Source organism: Geotrypetes seraphini, chromosome 1, assembly GCF_902459505.1.
Source record: "Geotrypetes seraphini chromosome 1, aGeoSer1.1, whole genome shotgun sequence".
In the NCBI taxonomy this organism is placed as follows: domain Eukaryota; kingdom Metazoa; phylum Chordata; class Amphibia; order Gymnophiona; family Dermophiidae; genus Geotrypetes; species Geotrypetes seraphini.
The window spans coordinates 110,009,590-110,035,164 of record NC_047084.1 but is presented as its reverse complement, the minus strand read 5'-3'; positions in this window follow the sequence as shown (position 1 = coordinate 110,035,164).

Below are 25,575 nucleotides of genomic sequence, written 5' to 3'. Positions count from 1 at the left end.
TCCCACAGAAGGAGTTCAACAGCAACGACCACATTGACCTCTTCCATGGCCCACAAAGAAAGCACCTGGCAAAGAAAGCAGAGCTCATTACAGTCTAAACAGGCCCCCAGCCGAGCAGTCACCCGGCACCCCCCACCCCCCCCCAGGGATTGAGGCAGGTGGTGAAAGAGAACACTCACTCATGCCACACGATAGAGACCACAGTGCATGAGTAAGCTGTAATAGATGTAATAGAAAGAGCTGGTGATAGTGATAGGAGGTAGGTGGGATGAGAGGGGTGTTTGCAGAGGTGAATGAAACGTGGGGAGACACACAGCAGTGAGAACATAAGTGGGGAGGTTGAGATAGAGATGGTCAGAGTGAGGGAGTATACAGACACGATATTACACACTCTTCCCTTACCTGTACACAGGCCGGACTACACTCAGGAACAAGCAGGTCTAAGTCAAAACGCTACTTTGAACGCACAGAGCAAACTGATTTTCCTTTGGTCATCGTATTTGTACGTTTGGGGCCTAAACCCGCCCCCGGAACACCCCCATTTTGTACGACTTACGTTGGACGTTTTGCGGCGTAGGACGTGCAGCTGGCCGATCTTTGATTATGGTCGCTTGAACGTTTTGCCGGGTGACACGTCCAAACTCCGACTTAGGCGTTTTTTTTAGACGTTTTTGTGTTTTGATTATGAACCCCATATATTCTAAGTCATTTTAGAAAAGGCATTTCTTCATGTTAGAACAGTTTCTAACGAGACTTGGGGGTAATCGTCAGTGAGGACATGAAGTCTGCCAATCAGGCTTCGTCCAAGGCAAGACAAATCATGGGCTGCATACGAAGGGGTTTCGTCAGTCGTAAGGCGGAAGTCATTATGCCATTGTATAGATCCATGGTGAGGCCCCACCTGGAATACTGTGTGTAATTCTGGAGGCCGCATTATCGCAAGGATGTGCTGAGACTGGAGTCGGTGCAAAGAATGGCCACCCGGATGGTCTCGGGACTCAAGGATCTACCATACGAAAAACGGCTTGACAAATTACAGCTATACTCGCTCGAGGAGCGCAGAGAGAGGGGGGGACATGATCGAGACGTTCAAGTATCTTACGGGCCGCATCGAGGCGGAGGAAGATATCTTCTTTTTCAAGGGTCCCACGACAACAAGAGGGCATCCGTTGAAAATCAGGGGCGGGAAACTACGAGGTGACACCAGGAAATTCTTTTTCACTGAAAGAGTGGTTGATCGCTGGAATAGTCTTCCACTACAGGTGATTGAGGCCAGCAGCGTGCCTGATTTTAAGGCCAAATGGAATCGGCACATGGGATCTATTCACAGGGCAAAGGTAGGGGAGGGACATTAAGGTGGGCAGACTAGATGGGCCGTGGGCCCTTATCTGCCGTCTATTTCTATGTTTCTATGTTTCACGTAAACTTTTTTTCTTTTTTTCTCCAGCACAATAATGGGGCAAATGTTTTTTCCGTGGCACACCCACATCCCCACGCCATTCCACCCCCCAGCCCCGCCGCACTCCAGTCCCAGCCGCACACCACACCAAACCTCGTCTCGTTTTCCCTGAGCTTGGAGCCGCGGAGGGCCTCCAAGCATGCACAGACATCGATGCGATGACGTCGCACACATTTGCGCGTGCACATGCTCAGAAGCCCTCCAGACACGGTCCTGAGCTGGGGGGGAAAAAATAAAACAAGGTTTGTGTGTGGGCGTTAGACACTGTTTTACTTGAGGAAATGGGTGTCAGGGTCAAAAGCGCGCCGTGACAAAGGCGCGAGCGGACAATTGAGCGCAGCGCGGAGGCGCGCGCCGAAGAAAATTACTGTTTTAAGGGCTCCGACGGGGGGGGGGGCATGGTAGATCGCGCCGCATTGTGGGGGGTTGGGGGGGGTCATAACCCCCCCATTTTACTGAAAACTTCACTTTTTCCCTGTTTTTAGGGAAAAAGTTAAGTTTACAGTAAAATGTGGGGGGTTACAACCCCCCAAACCCCCCACAATGCCGGCGCGATTTGTATTTGTATTAAGTAATTTTCTTTGGCGCGTGCCTCCGTCTTGCGCTCCGTTGTCGGCGCGCGCCTTTGTCTTCCGCTTTGTTGTCTATGAACCGAGGAAACGCTCTTGAAAGAACACCCTCTACTTCGGCCTAGCTCCGTCCTCATTCAGCATTCAAGGTTTGTTTAAGTATTTTCTGAAGGAAAATAGATATAGTAAAGGGTTTGATTTATATGGGTTAGAAAACGGAATCTTATGGTGAAATCCACACGCTTAATTCCTCTCATTTGCACTGGTTCTGTATATGTAGGCTATAAATCAATGTACGAGTTATATCTTTTTGATTTAGAGGTCTGTGCAGTTCATCATATTGAAATCGCGATGGGAACGTGAGATGCAGAATGTGGCCTGATCACGGTGAAGAGGCCTTACTAGGCCAGTTCGGGTCTTAGAAATGGGCGTCTGTAACATCTGTCCGGTGTGTTGATGAGTTCCGAAAAGTACACGTTACAGCAAGTGCGTTAAGCTGACTGTTCAAATGTCCTACTGCACATTCAAAGTTATTAAGAAAAAAAATTTGTGAAATAAACAAAAACTTGCTTAAGATCGGGGAAAATAGTCTGAAAATGCCCCCCCCCCCCCAAATCTGAATATTTTTCCATGTCCATTCCTACTAGAAATCCCTGTGCTATCCGGGAGTCCAGGTGGGAAGCTCTGACTATCTCAGATATCACCAAAATCAGATGAGGCTTTATCACACTTTCCTCCATAAAGGCAGCAATGGATTCCAAGGAGAGTCACTTAACTCCATTGTTGCCAGTGAATGTACATAAGTCTGTCTTTCTGTCTTTTTTAAATTTTGTTCAACGCTTTGGATAAGCGTTTAATCAAATATTTTAAATAAAGATAAAGAATGTGGGGGGGGGGGGGAGGGGGTGCTTCGAGTTTGCCTTCTCTCATTATTAAAAATGTTTGTTTAGTCATTCAATTTTCTATACTTTCTCCCAGGGGAGGTCAGAGCAGTTTACATGAATTAATTCAGGTATTTTTCCCTGTCTGTCCTGGTGGGCTCACAATCTATCTAATGTTCCTGGGGCAATGGGGAGGATTAAGTGATTTGCCCAGGTTCACAAGGAGCAGTGTGGGGTTTGAACCCACATCCTCAGGGTGCTGAGGCTGTAGCTTTAACCACTGCACCACTCTAGAAATCAAAATGTAGTAAAAGTGAGCCAAGTATAGGACAATCAAGCCATTGTGACATCACTGATGAGGTTGGCTCTTATTGGTGGAATGAGGCATTATGATGTCACAATACCAGCTCTGGCTATCAGAGGCTGAAGCTGTTCACACTATTTATTCAATTTTCTATACTGTTCTCACAAGAGAGCTCAGAACGGTTTACATGAATTTATTCCCTGTCTGTCCTGGTGGGCTCACAATCTATCTAATGTACCTGGGGCAATGGGGGGATTAAGTGACTTGCCCAGGGTCACAAGGAGCAGCGTGGGTTTGAACCCACAACCTCAGGGTGCTGAGGCTGTAGCTTTAACCACTGCGCCACTCTAGAAATCAAGATAGAGCAAAAGTAAGCCAAATATAGGACAATCAAGCCATTGTGACATCACTGAGGAAGTTGGCTCTTATTGGTGGAATGAGGTGTTATGACATCACAATACCAGCTTTGGTTTTCAGAGGCTGAAACTTTTCACACTATTCATTTTTTTCAATTTTCTATCCTGTTCTCCCAGGGAAGCTCAGAACGGTTTACATGAATTTATTCAGGTACTCAAGCATTTTCCCTTTCTGTCTGGGTGGGCTCACAATCTACCTGGGGCAATGGGTGGGGGGGGGGGGGATTAAGTGACTTGCCCAGGGTCACAAGGAGGCAGCGTGGGTTTGAACCCACAATCTTAGGCTGCACCACTCTAGAAATCAAAATGTAGCAAAAGTGAGCCAAGTATAAGGACAATCCAGCCATTGTGACATCACTGATGGAGTTGGCTCTTATTGGTGGACTGAGGCATTATGACATCAGGGAAAGGGATTGTGATTTGTACACTGCCTTTTTGTAGTTTTACAACCACACTCAAAGGGGTTGACATACAGGTACATCAACATTTCCTCTATCTGTCCTGGTGGGCTCACAATCTATCTAATGTACCTGGGGCAATGGAGGGATTAAGTGACATGCCCAGGGTCACTAGGAGCAGCGTGGGTTTGAACCCACAACCCAAGGGAGCTGAGGCTGCAGTTCCAACCCCTGCACCACACTCTCAGGCATAGTAATGGTAGGAGATAGCATGGCAAATATTGTCTGACAGGGATGGCAAAACAGGTACATTGGATCGATTGTGAATCCCGCCGGGACAGACAGGGAAAAATGTCTGAGTACCTGAATAAACTCATGTAAACCGTTCTGAGGTCTCCTGGGAAAACGGTATAGAAAATGAAATAAATAATTAATTAATTAACAACGCATGGTATAAAATAGAATGACACAACTTGGCAAAATTGGTAAGGGAGGCATACATGATGAAGCATAGCACAAAAGATATGGAACTGTGTGGCAGACATGGCATGAGAGACTGAGGCATGGTAGACAGTGTGGCAAATGTGGCGTATAATTAATGTGACCATACGTCCCGTTTTTACCGTCCATTTTATAGATCACCTGTCCTGTCGTCCCCATGGACAGCTTTGGGACACCAAAATATCCCGTTTTCAGAAAAAGCGTCACAAAGCTAGTGCGCGGGGACCACGGGACAGGCAATTGCGGAGCCCGGGATTTCTCCCTGCTCCCCCAACACCTACGCAGTAACAGATCAGGTGCATGCAGTAACTGCATAAGCCTTTCCCCCCCCCCCCCCCCCACACCGACATCAGAGAGGAAGTTCTGGGCCAGCCAATTTCTGGCTGGCTGGCCTGGATCTTCCTTGGGGGGGGAAGGCTTGTGCAGTCATTGCATGCACCTGGCCTGGTGCTGCTTTGGCAGCTTGGGGGGCAGGGAGAGAGAAAGAAAGAAAGCGGGGTAGGGAGAGAGAAAGAAAGGGGGGAATGGGAGAGAGAAAGACAGAAAGAAAGGGGAGGGGGACAGGGAGAGAGGAAGAAAAAGTTGGCGGAGGGAATGAGGTCTGGAAGCATAAAGCAGGCTGAAAGAAGGAAGAAATATTGGATGCACAGTGAGAAGAAAGTGCAACCAGAGACTCATGAAATCACCAGACAACAAAGGTAGGAAAAAATGATTTCAATTTAGTTCATTACATTCATAAGCATAGGATCCCCTGAAGAAGACGTGTTGGTTGAAACACGGACCATGCTGGTTCCTCTTCGTTTAATATACATGTGGATTGGTCTACTATCATTTATAGACTGAATTATTAAAAGAGCCTGCACAAAAGTCAAACTTCTCTGATCTGCTGGTCTCTCCTATTCCTTGGTCTGATCATCATTTATAACTTTCAGAATCCACATGCCTAGAATTATTCATACTGACACTTCACCCAAAACTAAAACTGTTACCTATAGAGAGTTTAAAAATCTGGGAAAGATAAAGATTTAACCTCCATCCTCGACCCAGACATTCTAACTACTTACTCCAATTCTATCACAAGTCAACTATCAGCTTGGAATTCATCCTTGACATTTCTCTTAGATTTAATTTCACCCCTGATTTCTAAAACCATCTCCATACGCAAGTTTAAACAATCCCTGGTATAGTGCAGAGTTACACTTAACTAAACAGCAATTACGCTCATTAGAAAGAAAAATGGCGTAAAAAATAAGACTCCAGACAACCTACAAAATTACAAAGATATGGTTAAGATATACAAAACTAAAATTAATTTGGCCAAAAAAGTCCTATTTCTCTAAAAAAATTGAAAAAGCAAAAAACTCCTCTATCCTCTACAATATTTTAAAATCAATGGATCCCATAAATAAATTAGAAACCTCCTCCCGCATATCTTCGCTCAACGCCCATAGATCTAGCTGACGCATTTAATCTTAAGATAAATAAAATTCGGAAATTCATTCACTCAAAGTACATCTAACACTATTTCTAGCCCAAATCAATCTAATTTTTTTTCCAACAGCTAAATGTTCAAACTTTTCTATTCCATCTCTAAAAGATATCGAAACTCTCTCTTCTCCCAAGTCAACACTAAAAGCTCTCGATCAGAAATAATCCCCCCTTTTTTTCTGAAAAAATACTTTTCACATTTTGGGACCTTTCATTCTGTCCATTATCCAAAACAGCCTACTTACATCTACAGTACCATCTCAATGGAAGTTTTCATCAATCACCCCAATCATTAAAAATTATAAAGCCAATATAAACGATTTATCTAACTACCGCCCGATAGCGAATATCCCATTCTTGGCCAAACTCACCGAAAAACTAATATTTAACCAGCTTTCCGATTTCCTTCGAAAAAACAAACGCACTACATCCACATCAAACCGGATTCAGGAAATATTTATAGTACAGAACACTCCCTAATAGGTCTAACCTCCAACATTCAATACCATCTTGACCACCACAAATCCGTAATCCTTTTTTTCCTTAGACATCTCAGCTGCCTTCGACACCAATTGATCACGACCTACTTTTAAACAGACTAGAAGAAAAAGGTTTTAAGCGGCTCAGTTCTAGACTGGTTTAAGTCTTATTTTAACAATCGTACTTCATCCGTGAAATTTAACAACGAAGACTCTTCTATTTTTTACCTCAACATTCGGAATCCCACAAGGATCCATTTTATCTCCCCTTTTATTTAACATCTTTTTATCGCCATTATTAGAAACTTGTCAGTCCATAGGTTTTATTCCATACGCATATGCTGACGATATTCAACTAATCCATCCTTTAGATCCCGAAAATATTACAGACATCGCTTCCATAAACCATAAATTAGAACAAATACATAACTGGTTGAACTCAAACAAATTATCATTAAATATAAATAAGACCAAATCCATTTGTTTCAACTGGAAAAAAGATATATGTCTTGCAAAACCATTTCTTCTTAATAATTTCCCCATCAGTTCTGAAGCATCAATTAAAATTCTCGGCGGTTATACTTGATGACAGCTTATCTTACCATGATCACATTTCCTCTGTCGTCAAAACTGTTTCTTCAAATTACGTCAGATAAGAGCCATTCCAAAATTTCTAAATCCTTCCTCCATAAATATCTTAATACATTCATTTATCATTGCAAAAATTGACTATTGCAACGCACTATTCTTAAATATCACTCAGAAGGAACGAAGGCGACTCCAAATAATTCAGAACACGGCCATTAAACTTATCTACAACGCAAAAAAATTCGATCATGTATCCCCACTGATGATTGACGCACATTGGTTACCAATTAACCACAGGATACTGTACAAAATTATATTTCTAATCTTTAAGACTCTATTAATCTAGCGAGCCACAATTCATTTCAAAAATCTCTAATCCCTACAAACCACAACGCTCTTTACGCTCATCAGAAATGAATTTACTAACTATCCCCCTCTTTAAAAATCATCGGTACGAGAAGAGCAGACATCTTTACCGTAGCAGGCCCGCAATCATGGAACTCCCTCCCTCAGTATATTAGAATGGAACATGATACCTCAGCTTTTAAAAAAACTTTTAAAATCTTATTTGTTTAGGGACGCCTACGATCTCTAATTATTTTAATGTATCTACTTGACCCTAAAATTAATATTCATAAAGAGTGCCTATGTAACAATTTACCCAACCTTTTGTTTTTTTCCCCTTTTTTCCTATGCCCTTAACTGTAACTTTGTCCCCTTTTTCCATTCCCGCTTTCTTGTTAGTCATTATTGAAATTTGTTGTTTTTAAAGTATATTAATGTTTCTATGTTTTAATATATATATGTACATCGCCTAGATGTTTATATAGGCGATATATTAAGAATTAAAATAAACTTGAAACTTGAAACCAGGAACATCTATTCCACAGTTTCATTTACTTTGAAGTTAGTTAGAAGCTACATCTCTTTAGTAACTACCTAGCCACAATTAAGTCTGGAGGATCATGGGGGCAGGGTGAGGAAGAGCAGAAATGCTAGGGCTGAGGGGTTGGGGAAGAATAAGTGAGATAGTCAGGGGAGGAGAAAGGAGAGGATGCTGGGATGGCAAGGGAAGAAAGAGATGCCAGGATTGGGAGGGAGCAGAGGAAGAGATGCCAAGATGAGTGGGGTGGGGTGGGAAGGGGAGAGAAAGAGATGTCAGGATGGTGGGGGAGAGATACAAGGACAGTTGCCAGGATTAGGTGAGGCGGGGAAGAAGAGATGCCAAGATGAGGAGAGAGGAAGAAGGAAGTGCTTCCAGGATGGAGGGAGGTAGATACCAGGAGTTGTGAGGAAAGAAGGAAGAGGTGCTGGACCTGCAAAGGGGAGACAGAACAGAAGTGAAAGAAGAGGAGGAACACTTGCTGGACCCTGGAAGGGAAGGGGCAAAAAGGAGAGAAGGGAGAAGGAGAGATGCTGGCCTTTGCGTATGGGAAGACAAGAAAGGAGGAAAAGAGAGATGCTGGCCTGGGGGGGTGGGGGTCGGGAGGAGGAGCATAAGGAGAATTATGTTGGATAGGACGAGAATAGGGACACAGATGGGACAACTCCAACATGGTGGAAGATAGGGGCAAGGACACAGGAATGATGCGGAGTCAAATAGATAGGGATGCAGAGAGATTGATGGTTGGACATGGAGAAAAGAGAAGCCTGAAATGGACAAGCAGACCCTGACAAAACAGTTTAGAGAGGAAAGCAGAAAACCAGAGACTGGGACCAACATAATTTGACAAAAATAAAATTACCAGTACAACAGACTTTTATTTTTCTATTTATTGATTCGATTATATCAGTTTTTAGAATGCACATCTGCCTGTACAGGGTTTTAGCAAGAATGTCCTCCCCTCCCTCCCCCCCCAAAAAAAAACCCACCTTCAGCAATCTCCAGAATAGCAGTGGTAAATCTCTCCAGCTTTGGGATGGGCCACCGTATGACATCTCTGTCCTTGCTGAATTATTACCCATGTTTGTCATCTGTGCAGCAAGCAATAAACTGCTCCCTATTAAGCGAAGTGCTCTCAGCTGCTTCAAACTAATCATTAGCTAAAAACAGCAGCATTAGCAGGAAATCTAGAGTAACAGCAGCGCCTTCACATTTCCTTAATCAGGGAATTCGCTTCACTTGAGAGTAATAATTTGGTTTTCACTGCCAGGGTTTTCCAGAGCAGCTTTGGCAAACTCCTCGGTGTTTCCAAAAGAGCAACACAGTATAACAAACTTGCACCCGACTCCAGGGATCCCCCAAAGGAATGCTGAAGCAGATAGAATGGAGTTGCTTGTGACAGCAACTTGGGAGTGAAAGGTTGGTCTATAATTAGTAGGAAAAGAAGACCAAAGACTTTTGTTCAAGAGCCTGTTTGGAAATAGGAAGGAAAATCCTAGGCAAAGCAATCAAACTGGTTTAGAATGAATATAACCCCCCCCCCCCCCTCAAGGGAATTGCAGATTTCTTGCAGGGTGACCTCAACTTGTCTTGAGGGAAAGAGAAAATACTGCTGCCCTCTACTGGTAGTTTTACAACATTACAGTTGTAGGTATAAAAAGGACATTTGCAACCGATTCTGATAAAAACAAGTCTTGTAGATTCATAAATACAGTACTAAATAGATTTTTGATCTGAACAAGTGATCAGGTTGGCGTTGAAAGAGAGTACGGGGATATCTGAATAGATTCAGCGGATTCCCACCCTGAGGTTATAGCAAGAGATAAAATGGCACATACCTGAAATCAAATGAGATTTATATTGTATTTCTCTTGAATTTAGCGGGGGTTAAGCTTAATCAAGACGAGAAAGCAGCCCCACTCATCTTGGATGCCTGATGATTTATATTCAGCAGCTTAAGGAGGGGGAATGGTGAAGGCATATCTCTCTACCAGGAAGATGAGAGGTGAGATGCGCAAGGGCTGTCACTTTGTGAGTGTAGGGTTACCATATTTCCACCCTGTTCTATACCCAGCCATGCCCTATTTTGCCCCGACCATGTCCTGTTCCACCCCAGCCCAGCCTCATTCTAACCCTGGTCCCGCCCCCCCCCCCCCCCCACATATATCTCATGTTTCCTTCTCTGAGCTCCAGGCTGCGTGCTCAAGGCCGTGCATGCATGTACATCGATGTGATGACACATCACGCTCATATGCCCATCATGTCGATATCCCCACATGCGCTACTGACGCAGCCTCCGAGCTCGGGGGGTCTTCCAAAACCCAGACAAACTGCCGACAATATCTTCCTACTTGGGACCATGACACCAATAACGCTTCACGCCATTCATTCCTACCAGAACACCTGGCCTTGGTCACATGGCAGAACACACAAGCATAAACCCTAAGATGCCAAACTCTGCATGCAGACAACACCAGAGAAGTAGAAAGAAATACATTTCTTCCTGAATAGTGCAAAACATAAACAACAGTGGTTAATCTGAAACTGACACAATTTCAATCACCAAATTAAAAATAAAATCACTTTTCCTACCTTTGTGTTGTCTGGTGAATTTATTTTTCTATCATCCTTTTCCGAGTCTCTGGTTACACTTCCTTCTCTCTGTGCTCTTAACTATGTTTCCAAACCTTCTTATCATTTGCTGTTTTCCTTTCCTTCATTTACAGCCTACCTCATCTTTATCATTAACTTTTAGCATTCCAACTTTCTTTCATTTTCTACTTCCTCATCAAATCTATCTACTTTCCCATGCTTACCTTCACATCTATCCCAAGTGTAACAATGTTCTCCATTTCCATCTATCCATAGAAAGCATTTTTTTTTCATTTTCTTATCTTCCCCACTCTTCCCATCCCTATGCATTATCTCCTCACTTTCTCTCCCCTTCTACTTCCCCACCCCTACATCCCTATGTACCATCTCCTCCTCCTCTTTCCTTCTCCTGTGGTCTGACATCTGTCTTCCCCTCCTTTCCCCCCTCCTATGGTCTTGGATCTCTCTCCCCTCCTTCCTTTCCCTTTTCCCCCTTTTGTAATCTGGCATCTCTCTGTCTTTTCCTTCCCCTTCTCCTGTCTTAGGAATCCCTTCCGCTTCCTTCTTTTCCTTGGTCTGACATTTCTCTCTTCTTACCCTCCCCCCTTCCCCATCCAGTTGTCTGACATCTCTCTCCTTCCCTTCCCCTCCTCCCATGATCTGGTGTCTCTGTCTGCCCCTTCCCTTTCTTCCCCTGCAGTTCTAGGGCATCTTTCCTTCCCTTTCCTCCCCATCCCGCAGTTCAGCATCTTTCTTACCACCCCCTGGATCTGGTGCTTGCTTATTCAGCTCTACTGTAAACTCTTCGTGCCGTCAGCAGTCAGTGAGCTAAACATGCTGCCTTTGTTGACAACGGAGGCTTTTCCTATGCCGAGAGAAAAGCTTCCGGGTCAATGAAGGCAGCAAGTTTAGCTCACATGCTGCCAACAGCATGAAGAGTTACAGCAGGGCCGGGTAAGCAAGCTGGAGGAGGGGGGAGGAAGGAGGACTCCAAATAGGTGCATGGTGGGGTGGGAGAGGGAGAAGGACTCCAGATAGGTGCACAGGGGTGAGAGGGAGGAGGACTCTGGATAGGTGTGCGTTGAGGGGGGAGAAGGAGGACTCTGGATAGGTTGGGGTAAGTGTAGGGGTACTAGATGTCAGATTTCCCCGGATAAAAGTTGTAAATTTAAAAGCTGACCGGACTGCTGACAGAGTCCTCAAAAATGAGAACATGTCTGTGTAAATCTGGATATCTATGTGAGATTTATTCTCCCACAAGGAACCAGAGGTGGCTAAAGATCACCAGACACTGAAAGAGAGGCATAAGAAGGCAGAATGCAGTGGGCCTCTTGTCCATGAGCTGATCAAAAATTTGTCCAACACATCAGCCACTACAGTTCTTGGGTGCTGGTCTGGAGATTGTCTGGTGTTCTGCTGCCAGTAGAGTGAATCCAGATGTGTGGGGTAGGTGGGCTGAAGAGGTTGAACACAAAATAGCTCTTTTTAGCCGATGAAATTTTATGTTCAACAGCCCCCGATTGACTCTTCTTGTAGATCCTGAAGGACCTCAAGGATTATGGGCAGTGGCAGGATTTCAGATCAACATGGACAAGTACAAAATATTGAGCATTCATATTACGGAGGCTGAGGAACTTTTGATAGGGGGGGGTTCATTTTCATTTAAAATTGATAGAAACATGATGGCAGGCAAAGGCCAAATGGCCCATCTAGTCTGCCAGTCCACAGTAACCATTATCTCTTTCTCTTTCTGAGAGATCCTACTGCCTATTCCAGACTCTCTTCAATTCAGACACAGTCTCCGTTTCCACCACCTCTTCCGGGAGACACTTCCATGCATCTACCACCCTTTCCGTAAAAAAGTATTTCCTCAGATTACTCCGGAGCCTATCACCTCTTAACTTCACCCTATGCCCTCTCATTGCAGAGTTTCCTTTCAAATGAAAGAGACTCGACTCATGCGCATTTATAGTACGTAGGTATTTTAAACGTCTCTCAAGAAATAAATCGTAGTGACAGTAAAATCAATAGTTTCAAAAATTGTCACTCGCCAGCAGGGGGCTTAATTCCTCAGATCAGTAAAAAAGGTAGAGAAAAAAGCCTCACGAGATAATTTATTTATTTTTTTTTTTAATATATAAATCTTTATTCATTTTTAAATTTATAATAAGTGTGATAACATATCCATACAAATAACCATAAATATATCACTTAATAATCAAGTGATATTTCACGTAGCAATCATTGATGATTTGTAAGCTAGCGTTGTTTTTAATCATCGGCAAAAAACTCACACCCAAAATAGAATGTCGGGATCATAAGAAGTAGAAAATCCACTTCTGTGCACAGTAGAAACGAACAAATGAAAAAATGTAAATTAAATTTTTAAAAAATTGAGGGTTGTTACCTAGGGATGTCACTAGTTTTCCATATTATCAACTTCATTAGTTACAGTTAATTCAAAATACTGCCGTTCGGTTATTCTATCATTGTTCAAAATTCGATCATGTTACTCCTCTCTGAATGGCTGAACACATTCTTCCTGTTTCTCGTCAGATTCCATTTAAATGCAAAATTCTTACTTTTCAAATTCTTTACAGTGGTCTTCCCTCTTTTTAAAATCAGATTATTTAGTTCAATCCTCTGCCCAGAGAACCCTTCGTTCTTCATCTTAATCATCGGCAGTTATTTCTGGATGTTCACAGAAACTCCACCTTTTCAGTGATGGCTCCTATTCTTTGGAATTCCCTACCCCTATACCTCCATACGGAACATAGTAACATAGTAGATGACGGCAGATAAAGACCTGAATGGTCCATCCAGTCTGCCCAACCTGATTCAATTTAAAATTTATTTTTTTTTTTCTTCTTAGCTATTTCTGGGCAAGAATCCAAAGCTTTACCCGGTACTATGCTTGGGTTCCACCTGCCGAAATCTCTGTTAAGACTTACTCCAGCCCATCTACACCCTCCCAGCCATTGACGCCCTCCCCTGCCCATCCTCCTCCAAACGGCCATACACAGACACAGACCGTACAAGTCTGCCCAGTAACTGGCCTAGTTCAATCTTTAATATTATTTTCTGATTCTAAATCTTCTGTGTTCATCCACGCTTCTTTGAACTCAGTCACAGTTTTACTCTCCACCACCTCTCTCGGGAGCGCATTCCAGGCATCCACCACCCTCTCCGTAAAGTAGAATTTCCTAACATTGCCCCTGAATCTACCACCCCTCAACCTCAAATTATGTCCTCTGGTTTTACCATTTTCCTTTCTCTGAAAAAGATTTTGTTCTACGTTAATACCCTTCAAGTATTTGAACGTCTGAATCCTATCTCCCCTGTCTCTCCTTTCCTCTAGGGTAGACATATTCAGGGCTTCCAGTCTCTCCTCATACGTCTTCTGGCGCAAGGCCTTTTTAAAAAAAAAAAACTTTTAAAGCTCAACTAAAAGCCTACTATTTCTCACATGTCCTTTAATATATAGCTTATTTTTTCTGATCGAGATTATTATTTTATCCCGTAACCTCCTATTTTTGCCTTTCAAAATTGGAATTTTACCCTTCGCCTTGTTCCTTATCTTTCCAGCCTTGTCTCATATTATTTTTGTTTATTTTAATTCGTGTTTTACTCCCTTACGCCTAATTGTTAATGTACACCGCTTAGATTTTAATCTTGGTTTTATATTGGCGGTATATCAAATAAACTGAATGTGTACTTGAACTAGAGATTTACATACACTGTACCTCCGTAATTATTCCAAACTTGTGAGCCAGATTTATAGGGATCTTTCCTGGTGGAAGGGCTTATCGCGGTCATGGTGGGGTCATGTTTCTTAGAAAGAATTGTACTACAGCAGTTAGAGGATTATGTGGAGGAACAGGGGTGCTTAGATGAGTTTCAGTTCGGCTTTCGAAAGAATCGCAGTACTGATGAGATTCGCAAGGGGATTCGATAAGGGTAGATGTTATTTGATGGTCTCCCTTGATTAGGGTTCCCCGATGTCCGGACTTCCCCGGACATGTTCTCCTTTTGAGGACACGTCCGGGGGTCCGGACAGCTTTTCAAAACCTGGCCTGTCCTTCCCCCTCCCCTGTAAAATTCCCCCTCAAATTTTTACTCCTCTTGTAACTCCCCTTCATAGACTGAACTATGTAACCAGCCCCCTAAATTGTAATTTCACCGTAAATGTCCAGTTTTTCTTCTGATGTAATCCTCAAATTTCTACCCGTCCCTTAAGTTCTCCCAAAGACTCAATTTTATATAACCAGCTCCCTAAACAGTAATTTTTCTGGAAATGTCCAGTTATCTTCTGATGTAATCCGCCTAGAACTGCAAGGTACAGACGGAATAGAAGTCACTAATGTAATGTAAAAGTTTTCTGACATAATCGTGTCGGAAAGGGGCATCCGCGCATGTGCGGACATAACGTGGCAATATCACAAGCACATGTGTTTACACGTGATGTCACTGTGCCGTGTCCACGCAGGCGCCGATGCCGGCTGGGGGCAGAACAGGGCGGGACAGAGGCGGAACTCGGTGGTCCTGTGGGCGTGGCCATGGGTCTGGATTTTCACGATGGAAAAATCTGTTGACCCTACTCTAGACGTTGCATCTGCCTTTGATACCATGGATCATCAGGTGCTTTCAGAGAGGCTACGTGGATTTGAGATTGCAATGGACGTATTGAAATGGTTTTCCTCGTTTGTGAACAATAGATCGTTCTGTGGGGTTAACGGGGATGATCAATCTGAGTTCTTTCTTTTACAACGTGGAGGGCCTGAAATGCTATTCAATTTATTTTTGGCACCAGCTGGGAAACTATTTTCTGATATTGGGTTACAATATCAAATCTATGCGATATGATCTGTAATTTTTCTTTGTATTTCCTGCAGATGGGTCTCAAGGTTTTCGAGGGAGAGTGTTGCGCAGTGGTTAAAGCTACAGCCTCAGCACCTTGGGGTGTGGGTTCAAGTCACTTAATCCCCCCATTGCCCCAAGCACATTAGATAGATTGTGAGTCCACCGGGATAGACAGAAAAAAATGCTTCTAATACCTGAATAAATTTATGTAAGCTGCTCTGAGCTCCCCTGGAAGAATAGTATAAAAAACTGAATAAATAAATAGTGTGAAAAGTTTCAGCCTCTAAGAGCTGGTATTGTGATGTCATAATGCCTCATTCCACCAATAAGAGCCAACATCATCAGTGATGTCACAATGGCTGGATTGTCCTATACTTGGATCACTTTTGCTACATTTAGATTTCTAGAGTGGTGCAGTGGTTAAACCTACAGCCTCAGCACCCTGAGGTTGTGGGTTCAATCCCACGCTGCTCCTTGTGACCCTGGGCAAGTCATTTAATCCCCTCATTGCCCCAGGTACATTAGATAGATTATGAGCCCACCAGGACAGACGGGGGAAAAAATGCTTGAGAACCTGACTTAATTCATGCAAACCGCTCTGAGCTCCCCAGGGAGAATGGTATAGAAAATTAAATAAATAAAAATATTATTTGGATGAGATCAAATCGTGGATGACGGCAGATTGTTTAAGCCTAAGGGCTCCTTTTACGAAGGTGCGCTAGAGTTTTTAGCGCGCGCGCTAGCCGAAAAACTACCGCCTGCTCAAGAGGAGGCGGTAGCGGCTAGCGTACGTGGCATTTTAGCGCGCCCTATTCCGCGCATTAAGGCCCTAACAGCGCCTTCGTAAAAGGAGCCCTAAATGTCGCAAAACTAAAAAATTTGTGGCTTTCGTCTGCTGGGGGCCGAAGGCGCTCCACAAAAATATGAGTACGCAGGTGTCTCGAACTCAAAACCCTTTGCAGGGCCAACATTTTGGATTTGTAGGTCCTCGGAGGCCTCAGAAATAAATAGTTAATGTCTTATTCAAGAAATGACAATTTTGCATGAGGTAAAACCCTTTATAGTTTATAAATTTTTCCTTTTGGCTAAGTCTTAATAATAATATTGTCATTTATAGCTATAGAGACATGATCAAGTAAACAGTTTTATTTTAATTTTGTGATTATGATAAACAGACAGAGGGCCTCAAAATAGCACCTGGCGGGCCGCATGTGGCCCCCGGGCCACGTGTTTGAGACCACTGGTCTAGGGGGTTATTTTGGATTCATCTTTTAAATTTTTGCGGTCATATCTCGTTGGTAGTTAAAACTGTGCTTTTCAAGATCAGGATGGTTTTAAAATTGCGCGATCTGCTGTCATCTGCTCATTTCAGACTGCTGATGCAAAGTTATGTCTTGCCGCATTTAGATTGTAATTTGTGGTTTGCCGAAGAACTCCTGAAGAGTTCTGCAAGTGGCTCAGAATTCAGCCGCTAGGCTAGTAGCAAGATTGCCTTGCTGCTCACATGCTACATCCGTGCTTGCAGTTCGCCATCGGTTACCAGTTACACGGAGAATACAATTTTAAGATATTGAGCTTGGTTTTTAAATCTGTTCGACCTTTAAGGTCACAAGCTAGGAATCTTCTGGCTCTCCCTCACTTACGCTCGGCCACTAAAGTTGTGAATCGATCCCGAATGTTTCAAGTGGCCGGACCAATGTTTTGGAATTCAATTTCGGACTCCATTCGTTTCCTTCCTGATTTCTTCGTTTTTCGGAAAAGCTTGAAAGCATTTTTTTTTTCACTTGGCCTTTCCAAACATTAGTCATGTTTAAATTGGTAATTTACTGCCTTAACTGTTTTAAGCACAGGTTTCGGATAGTAACATAGAAAATGACGGCAGAAAAGGGCCACGGCCCATCTAGTCTGCCCACACCAATGACCCACCCCCTAACTACGCCCATGAAGTGATCCCACATGCCAATCCCATCTTTTCTTAAAGTCTGGCACGCTGCTGGCCTCAATTACCTGTTGCGGAAGATTATTCCAGCGATCAACCACCCTTTCGGTGAAGAAATATTTTCTGGTGTCGCCATGGAATTTCCCTCCCCTGATTCTCAACGGATGCCCTCTGGTTACCGTGGGTCCTTTAAGAAAAAAGAGATCTTCTTCTGCTTTGATACGGCCCATGACATATTTGAACGTCTCAATCATGTCTCCTCTCTCTCTCTGCGTTCCTCAAGTGAGTATAGCTGTAACTTGACCAGCCGTTCCTCATACGGAAGGTCCTTGAGTCCTGCGACCATCTTGAGTCCTGCGAGGTTATATACTGTCTTATTATGTACTGTCATGTTTCTTGCTGTTACCCACAAAGATGTTTGATATGCGGGCTACAAATGTTTTAAATAAATAAAGATGTATATTCTACTATTAATTATTTCTATGGCGCAACCAGACGCATGCAGCGCTGTACAGTCACAAAGAAGAAGAAAACAGTCCCTGCTTGAAAGAGCTTACAATCTAAACAGACAAACAGGATGTCATGGATACAGTTAAGGGGAAGGGTTAATCAGCTGGCTGGGTTTGTGGGCACAGGGAGTACAGGACAATGAGGTCATTGTGACATCACTGATGAGGTTGGCTCTTATTGGTGGAATGAGGCATTATGACATCACAGTTTCAGCTCTGCTTCCCAAAGACTGAAACTCTTCACATTACTACTACTATGAATTTGTTTCTATAGCGCTACCAGATGTACGCAACACTGTACAAAGTCACAAAGAAGACAGTCCCTGCTTGAAAGAGCTTACAATCTAAACAGGCAAGACAGACAAACACAGTGTCATGGATACAGTTAAGGAGAACGGTTAATCAGCGGACTGAGTTGGAGGGAGGAGTAGGGTTAAGGATCAAAGGCTATATCAAAAAGGTGGGATTTCAGTTTGCTTTTAAATACGGGAAGGGAAGGGGCTTGATGACAAACTCGGGTAATTTATTCCAGGCATAGGGGGCAGCTAGATGAATGGAACGAAGTCTTGAATTGGCAGTGGAGGAGAAGGGCAACACTAAGAGCGACTTATCTGAGGAACGGAGTTCTCTGGGAGGTGTATAAGGAGAGAGAAGGGAGGAGAGAGATTGAGGGGCAGCAGAAGGTCAGCAATAAGATCTTGAACTGCATGCGAAGGCAGATAGGGAGCCAGTGAAGTGACTTAAGGAGAGGGGTGACATGAGCGTAGCGAGGTTGGTAGAAGATGAGTCGGGCAGCAGAGTTTTGCACAGATTGCAAGGGGGAGAGGCGACACTGAGGGATACCAGGTAGGAGTAGATTGCAGTAATATTCTGCCTCTCTTTCTTTTCTTATTCCAGATGTTACCCATCTGAAACCCTCACGAGGTGTTGAAGAAACTAAAACAAGCTTTTTCATTTTTTTATATGGGAGAGGAAACGCCCACGATCGGCATCTAGACTGCTTAGGAGCAGTCGAGCAGAGGGAGAGAGAAGTGCTAATGTTCAGTGGTATTTTGGAGGGGCAAAACTGAGACTCTTAGAATGGGAAACGCTACTGCTAATACTTATCACTTATATAGCGCTGAAAGGCAGTTGTAGCGCTGTACATTTTGACATTTAAATACGGTCCCTGCTCGGAAGAGCTTTCAATCTAACTTGGACAGACAGACATGACATAGAGGGTTGGGGATGCAGAACCCAAGGTGAGAGGAGTTAGGAGTCGAAAGCACTCTCAAAGAGGTGGGCTGACATTTATAGACGGTCCCTGCTCAGAAGAGCTTACTATCTAACTTGAACAGACAGACATGACATAAAAGGTTGGGGATGCAGAACCCAAGGTGAGAGGAGTTAGGAGTCAAAAGCACTCTCAAAGTGGTGGGCTGACATTTATAGACGGTCCCTGCTCAGAAGAGCTTACTATCTAACTTAGAAACATAGAAAATGACGGCAGAAAAGGGCTGTAGCCCACCAAGTCTGCCCATTCCAAATACCCGCTTACTATCTAACTTGGACAGACAGACATGACATATAAGGTTGGGGATGCAGAACCCAAGGTGAGAGGAGTTAGTAGTCGAAAGCACTCTCAAAGTGGTGGGCTGACATTTAAATACGGTCCCTGCTCAGAAGAGCTTACAATCTAACTTGGACAGACAGACATGACATAAAAGGTTGGGAATGCAGAACCCAAGGTGAGAGGAGTTAGGAGTCGAAAGCACTCTCGAAGAGGTGGCCTGACATTTATAGACGGTCCCTGTTCAGAAGAGCTTACAATCTAACTTGGACAGACAGACATGACATAGAGGGTTGGGGATGCAGAACCCAAGGTGAGAGGAGTTAGGAGTCAAAAGCACTCTCAAAGAGGTAGGCTTTTAACTGGGCCTTGACCACTGCCAGAGATGAAGCCCGCTGTGGGGATTCGGGCAGCTTGTTCCAAGTATATGGTGCAGCAAGGCAGAAGGGACGAGTCTGGAGTTGGTAGCCGAAGAGAAGGGCACAGAAAGGAGGGATTTACCAGCTAAGCAGAGCTCATGGGGGAGTGGGGGGGATCATAAGCGGAGATAAATGAAGAGAGATAGTGAGGGGTAGCTGAGTGAGAGTATTTGTAGGTCAGTTAGAGGAGTTTGAATTGTATTTGGAAACGGATGGGAAGTGGGAAGCCAATGAAGTGACTTTAGGAGAGGGGTAACGTGAGTATAGCGGCTCTCCCGGAATATGAGTCGTGGACAAGCCTGTTCACATGTCTAGAGCAGAGTTTTATCCTTCACTAGCAATTTGTCGTTTGCTCTGGACTTCTATTAATTTGAAACATAAATTGGCCTTTGTGGTAAACCCCTTTCCCAAATATTTATTGCAAATATGGGGTGAATTCAGGAGGCGTTGAGGACTGAGAGACCAAGTTTCATCATTACCACCCATTAATGGGGAGCCTAAATTTACCTGAGGAGCAGCGCAGAGGTTAATCCGGTTTAAGCAGTTTTTGGATTGTGGAGATAAGATATAGTTTCAGGAACTAAAAGACTGATGCTTTTTTTCATACGTTGGTTATCATCCTTATCTTCAATTAAGACATTTCATGCACACATAAGGCTGGCTAAGAGGTCATCCAGAATAATTTGAGCCCGGGAGAACATGTGGCTTATGTTGGGAAAATTGCCAAGACCCCTCTCACCGCTTTATAGGTACATCTGAGAAATGAATTTAACTAAACGCTCCTTTATGTTTAAACGGGAACAGAAGCCGAGGTTTGTTTCTACTCAAACAGTTTCCTCGAAGCGAAACCCACCCAATTGTCTTGCCCCTCCCCCGTTGTTCCTTCCTTCGTGTCATGTTCGTCCCTCATGGTCTCGTATCCCCCTTCCTTTTTATAAATTTTAACTGCTTGTACTATATTTTGCCCGGGTTTTAAAAAGCTTCCCCACAAAATCGTGTCAGGAAGGGGCCTCCGCGCATGTGTGGAGGCCATCTGGGGGGAGAGGCATGACCGAGGCGGAACTGGGCGGTCCTGGAGGGCGTGGCCATGAATCTGGATTTTCCCTGAAGGAAAGTCTGGTAACCCTATCGAGAGGGAGTGCAGTTGATTGCTGTTATGGGGTGCTCCGATCGTGACGATTGCCACCGCTACGGACCTCAACAAGATGGCGAGCAGGAGGCAGCCATCGCCCCTGCCTCCATTCTGTCATGATTGGAACACATGGTATCAATCAACTTCCCTCTTTCTCATCTCCCCTTAGAGCTTTCAGAGCTCGTACAGCAAGGCGTTGACATTAGAAGGGTGGGACGCATCAGATTCTGGAGACTGCGGTTCCACTGTCGTATGAAGCGGTAATCTGTGGGACATTGTTCTCTCTTACACCTTCACTAGATAGACATAAAAGCAGATTACTTGGTATAATGACTGGGGTAGCCATGCAAATGGTCACTAAAAATTGGAAGAATTTTGACAGATTAAATTTCACTTTTTGGGGAAAATGAATTCTGAACAAATGGATAATAATAAGTTGTTTAAACTGACTTGGGGTCCATTGACCAATTTTATCAACCCTAATGAAATAGTTTATCCCCTTATTTCCGGTTTGATTTGCACATCCAGGGAAGGGGAGTAGGTGGGAGGGAGAGGGATATTATATTTGGATTTGATTATTAATTACATGTATGTACTGTTGTATGATTTATTGAATATATTGGAATTAGGATGGGTGGGAGGGGGGTGAAAATGGTTTCTCATATATTTATTGATTGATGTAAGTGCTGTTTTTCAAATTACTGGTATGTATTCCTTTATGCACTGTTTTTAGACTGAAAAATTAATAGAGACATACAACATTCCTGCAAAAAAAAAAAAAGAAAGGTGGGACACATCAGAGGGTTCTGCAGCTGTCAGAACATAAGAACATAAGAATTGCTGCTGTTGGATCAGACCAGTGGTTCATTGTGCCCAGCAGTCCGCTCCCGCGGCGGCCCTTAGGTCAAAGACCAGTGCCCTATTTGAGTCTAGCCTTACCTGCATTCGTTCAGGAGGGACTTGTCTAACTTTGTCTTGAATCCCTGGAGGGTGTTTTCTCCTATTTGAATCTCTGGAGGGTGTTTTCTCCTATGACAGACTCCGGAAGAGCGTTCCAGTTTTCTACAACTCTCTGGGTGAAGAAGAACTTCCTTATCCGCGTACTTTTAACTTTAGAGAGTGCCCTTTCGTTCTCTCAACCTTGGAGAGGGTGAACAACCTGTCTTTATCTACTTTGTCTTGAATCCCTGAAGGGTGTTTTCCCCTACAACATTCTCCGGAAGAGCGTTCCAGTTTTCCACCACTCTCTGGGTGAAGAAGAACTTCCTTATATTCCCCTTTTAACTTTAGAGAGTGCCCTTTCGTTCTCTCGACCTTGGAGAGGGTGAACAACCTGTCTTTATCTACTTTGTCTTGAATCCCTGAAGGGTGTTTTCCCCTACAACATTCTCCGGAAGAGCGTTCCAGTTTTCCACCACTCTCTGGGTGAAGAAGAACTTCCTTATGTTTGTTCGGAATCTATCCCCTTTCAACTTTAGAGAGTGCCGTCTCGTTCTCTCTACCTTGGAGAGGGTAAACAACCTGTCTTTATCTACTAAGTCTATTCCCTTCAGTATCTTGAATGTTTCGATCATGTCCTCTCTCAATCTCCTCTTACAGAAGTTGTGAGGTGGATTTCCCCGGATGTGTCCTTTTTTTTTTTTTTTTTTAAATCTTCATTGATTTTCAAACTTTGACAGTGCAAAACAATTAATTGAACATAAACACTGCCTAAAACGCACTTTTAAATATAGAAGCAATACATGAAACAATCATTTCCTCCCCCCTCCCATTGACATTGACGTGTCCTCCTTTTGAGGGCATGTCCGGGGGGTTCGGACGGCTTTTCAAAACCCGGCATTTTGTCCAGGTTTTGAGAAGCCTCCTCAAATTGCGTTGGGCAGGGAGGAAATCCATGCATACGCGGATGCCACGTGATGATGTCATGCATACGTGCGGCAAGAGCAGGCAGTGGGGGGGCGTGGCTGGGGCAGGACTGCGGGGTGGGATTAGGGCATTACAGGGTGGGGGTGGGTGGAACTGAGTGGGCCTGGGGCGGGTCTAGAGGGGGTCCAGATATTCTAGTTGCTCCACGCTTGGGGAGAGATAGATGAAGGGTAGGGAGGGAGTGGTAGAGCGGGGGATGAAAGGGAGGGAGGGATACTGGTTGCGAAAGGCTGGGAAGAGAGAGACTGGAAGGGAGAGGATGAAGAGAGAGAGACTTTTGGGAAGAGGTTAATGGGGACGTCCTAGAAGGAGAGAGAGTCACTGATGAGAACTGGCTTGGTTGGGGGCAGGAAAGCAGGATTGGTTGGGACAAGTTGATGATTCCTAAAACTTCTGGTTGTTGAACAGGGGTCCAGAAAGGTTAGGAGCCTCCATTGTAACTCGGTTGACCCTCGGAAAGACCTTTCTTGGCCTCATTTACACAACCGTCCGTTCTGTTGAAGTTAGAATGGCTTCATACAAAATGTCCCAGGTGGAGCATTAATTAAAATAGGCAGAATAATTATTTTGTTATAAGATCTCTTTACGGGTCCCCCTGGTCTAATTATCCAGATTTCTGGCAGTAGCAACTAGTGAAACTCAAACAGCATATTTTGTTCTTTCACTGGGAAATGTGGTATGAAAAAGTGCAGTAAATAGGACAATTTATGTAATAGATTTTTTTTTTTTTTTTTAAATAAATGTGCGTGGTATTTAGTGTCTGAAGCTGTTACCTAAGGACTGCAGAGAAAACCATTAAAGAGCCACGTAGGAGAGCAATAGTGAGGACCTCAAAGCCCTTTTGTCTTCCTGTCTCATTCCCATCTGGCTCTCGTCATGAAGACATCAAGGGCTCCTTTCACGAAGCTGCGCTAGCGGTTTTAGCTAGACGCTAACGCTGCCGTTGAGCTGGTGTTGGTTTTTGGCGCGTAGGTGCGGGGTTAGCGCATGCTAAAAAACGCTAGCGCAGCTTAGTAAAAGGAGCCCCAAGTGTGATGTTCAAAACCTCCTGCCGTGGCCTCTTACATCATGCGTGCTGTCGAAGCCACTGGCAGACAGTGCGCAAAACTGGAAAGATGCAGCCAGTATGGCAAACGCTGGGCAGGCTCTGCCAGTCCTGGCGCCCGGACGCAGTGCCCCCACATTAGCCAGGGCTGCTGCTTCTAATAGTAGCCAAAACGAGGGGTCAACGCCGAAAGCTTGCACTAAGGACGGCCACAGCTGAAAAATGATATCGGCACCCATCTGAGCTTGTACCGGAATGCTAGACAGCTCAGAAATATTGGCGTCAGCTGCTGACCGGGCAAGTTGCTTGATCGAGGCTAGCCCTGAATTTCAGTGGCACTCTTGTAGCTGAAAATCATGGTTAGCGTCTAGCTCAAAGCCAGCCATTTTGGAAGTGTTCCAGGGGTGCGAGGTAGCTTCCTGCGTTGGTGCTCTCTGATCTAATCTAATCTAATCTAATCCTTAGGTTTGTATACCGCATCATCTCCACGTTCGTAGAGCTCGACACGGTTTACAGTAGGAGAAATAGGAAGGAACTACAACAGAGGGTTAGAGGTAGAAGTGCTATCTCCTCCTCTCCCTATTGGCTAAGGCTCTTAACATTTGCATCTCCTCTTCCCATAGGCTAAGGCTCTTTCCACCTGCATTGTGATGTCATAGAGCTTTATGGTTATAGAAAAAGAGAAACATGATGGCAGATAAAGGACAAATGGCCCATCCACAGCATCCACTATCTCCTCCTCTCCCTATTGGCTAAGGCTCTTAACATTTGCATCTCCTCTTCCCATAGGCTAAGGCTCTTTCCACCTGCATTGTGATGTCATAGAGCTTTATGGTTATAGAAAAAGAGAAACATGATGGCAGATAAAGGACAAATGGCCTATCCAGTCTGCCCATCCGCAGCATCCGCTATCTAATCTAATCTAATCCTTAGGTTTGTATACCGCATCATCTCCACGTTCGTAGAGCTTGACGCGGTTTACAGTAGGAGAAATAGGAAGGAACTACAACAGAAAGTTAGAGGAAGAAGTGTGAAGAAAATTTAGAGGACTTGGGATGCCAAGATATAAGAGTTTCCTTGATTCCTAAATTGGAGGGAGACTTACATTTTTTGAGAAAAGCCAGGTTTTCAGATGTTTGCGGAAGATTTGGAGAGAGCTCAAGTTCCGAAGAGGGGAGGTACGGTTGTTCCAGAGCTCAGTGATTTTGAAGTGGAGGGAGGTCCCTAGCTTTCCTGTGTGGGAAATGCCTTTTAGCGAGGGGAAGGATAGTTTTAATTTGTGGGAGGATCTGGTGGTATTAGGGTTTGAGGAATTCCAAGAAAGAGGGATAAAGGGAGGGAGGATACCGTGTAGGATTTGTAGTCCATTTATAGTGGACCCTGGCGATTATCGGAAGCCAGTGGAGCTTGGCCAGGAGCGGGGAGACATGGTCAAATTTACTTTTAGCGAAGATGAGCTTGGCCGCGGCATTCTGAATCTATTGGAGTCTGTGGAGATTTTTCTTAGTTAGGCTTAAGTAATGGGGTTGATGTCACTTCCGGGAACCCGCACCTAGGAAGTGAGGTCAAAAGGCATGCCGAAGAAGCCAAAAAGGTACAGGGAAAGGGAAAGGGAAGGGGGCCGTGTGCGTGGCTGGG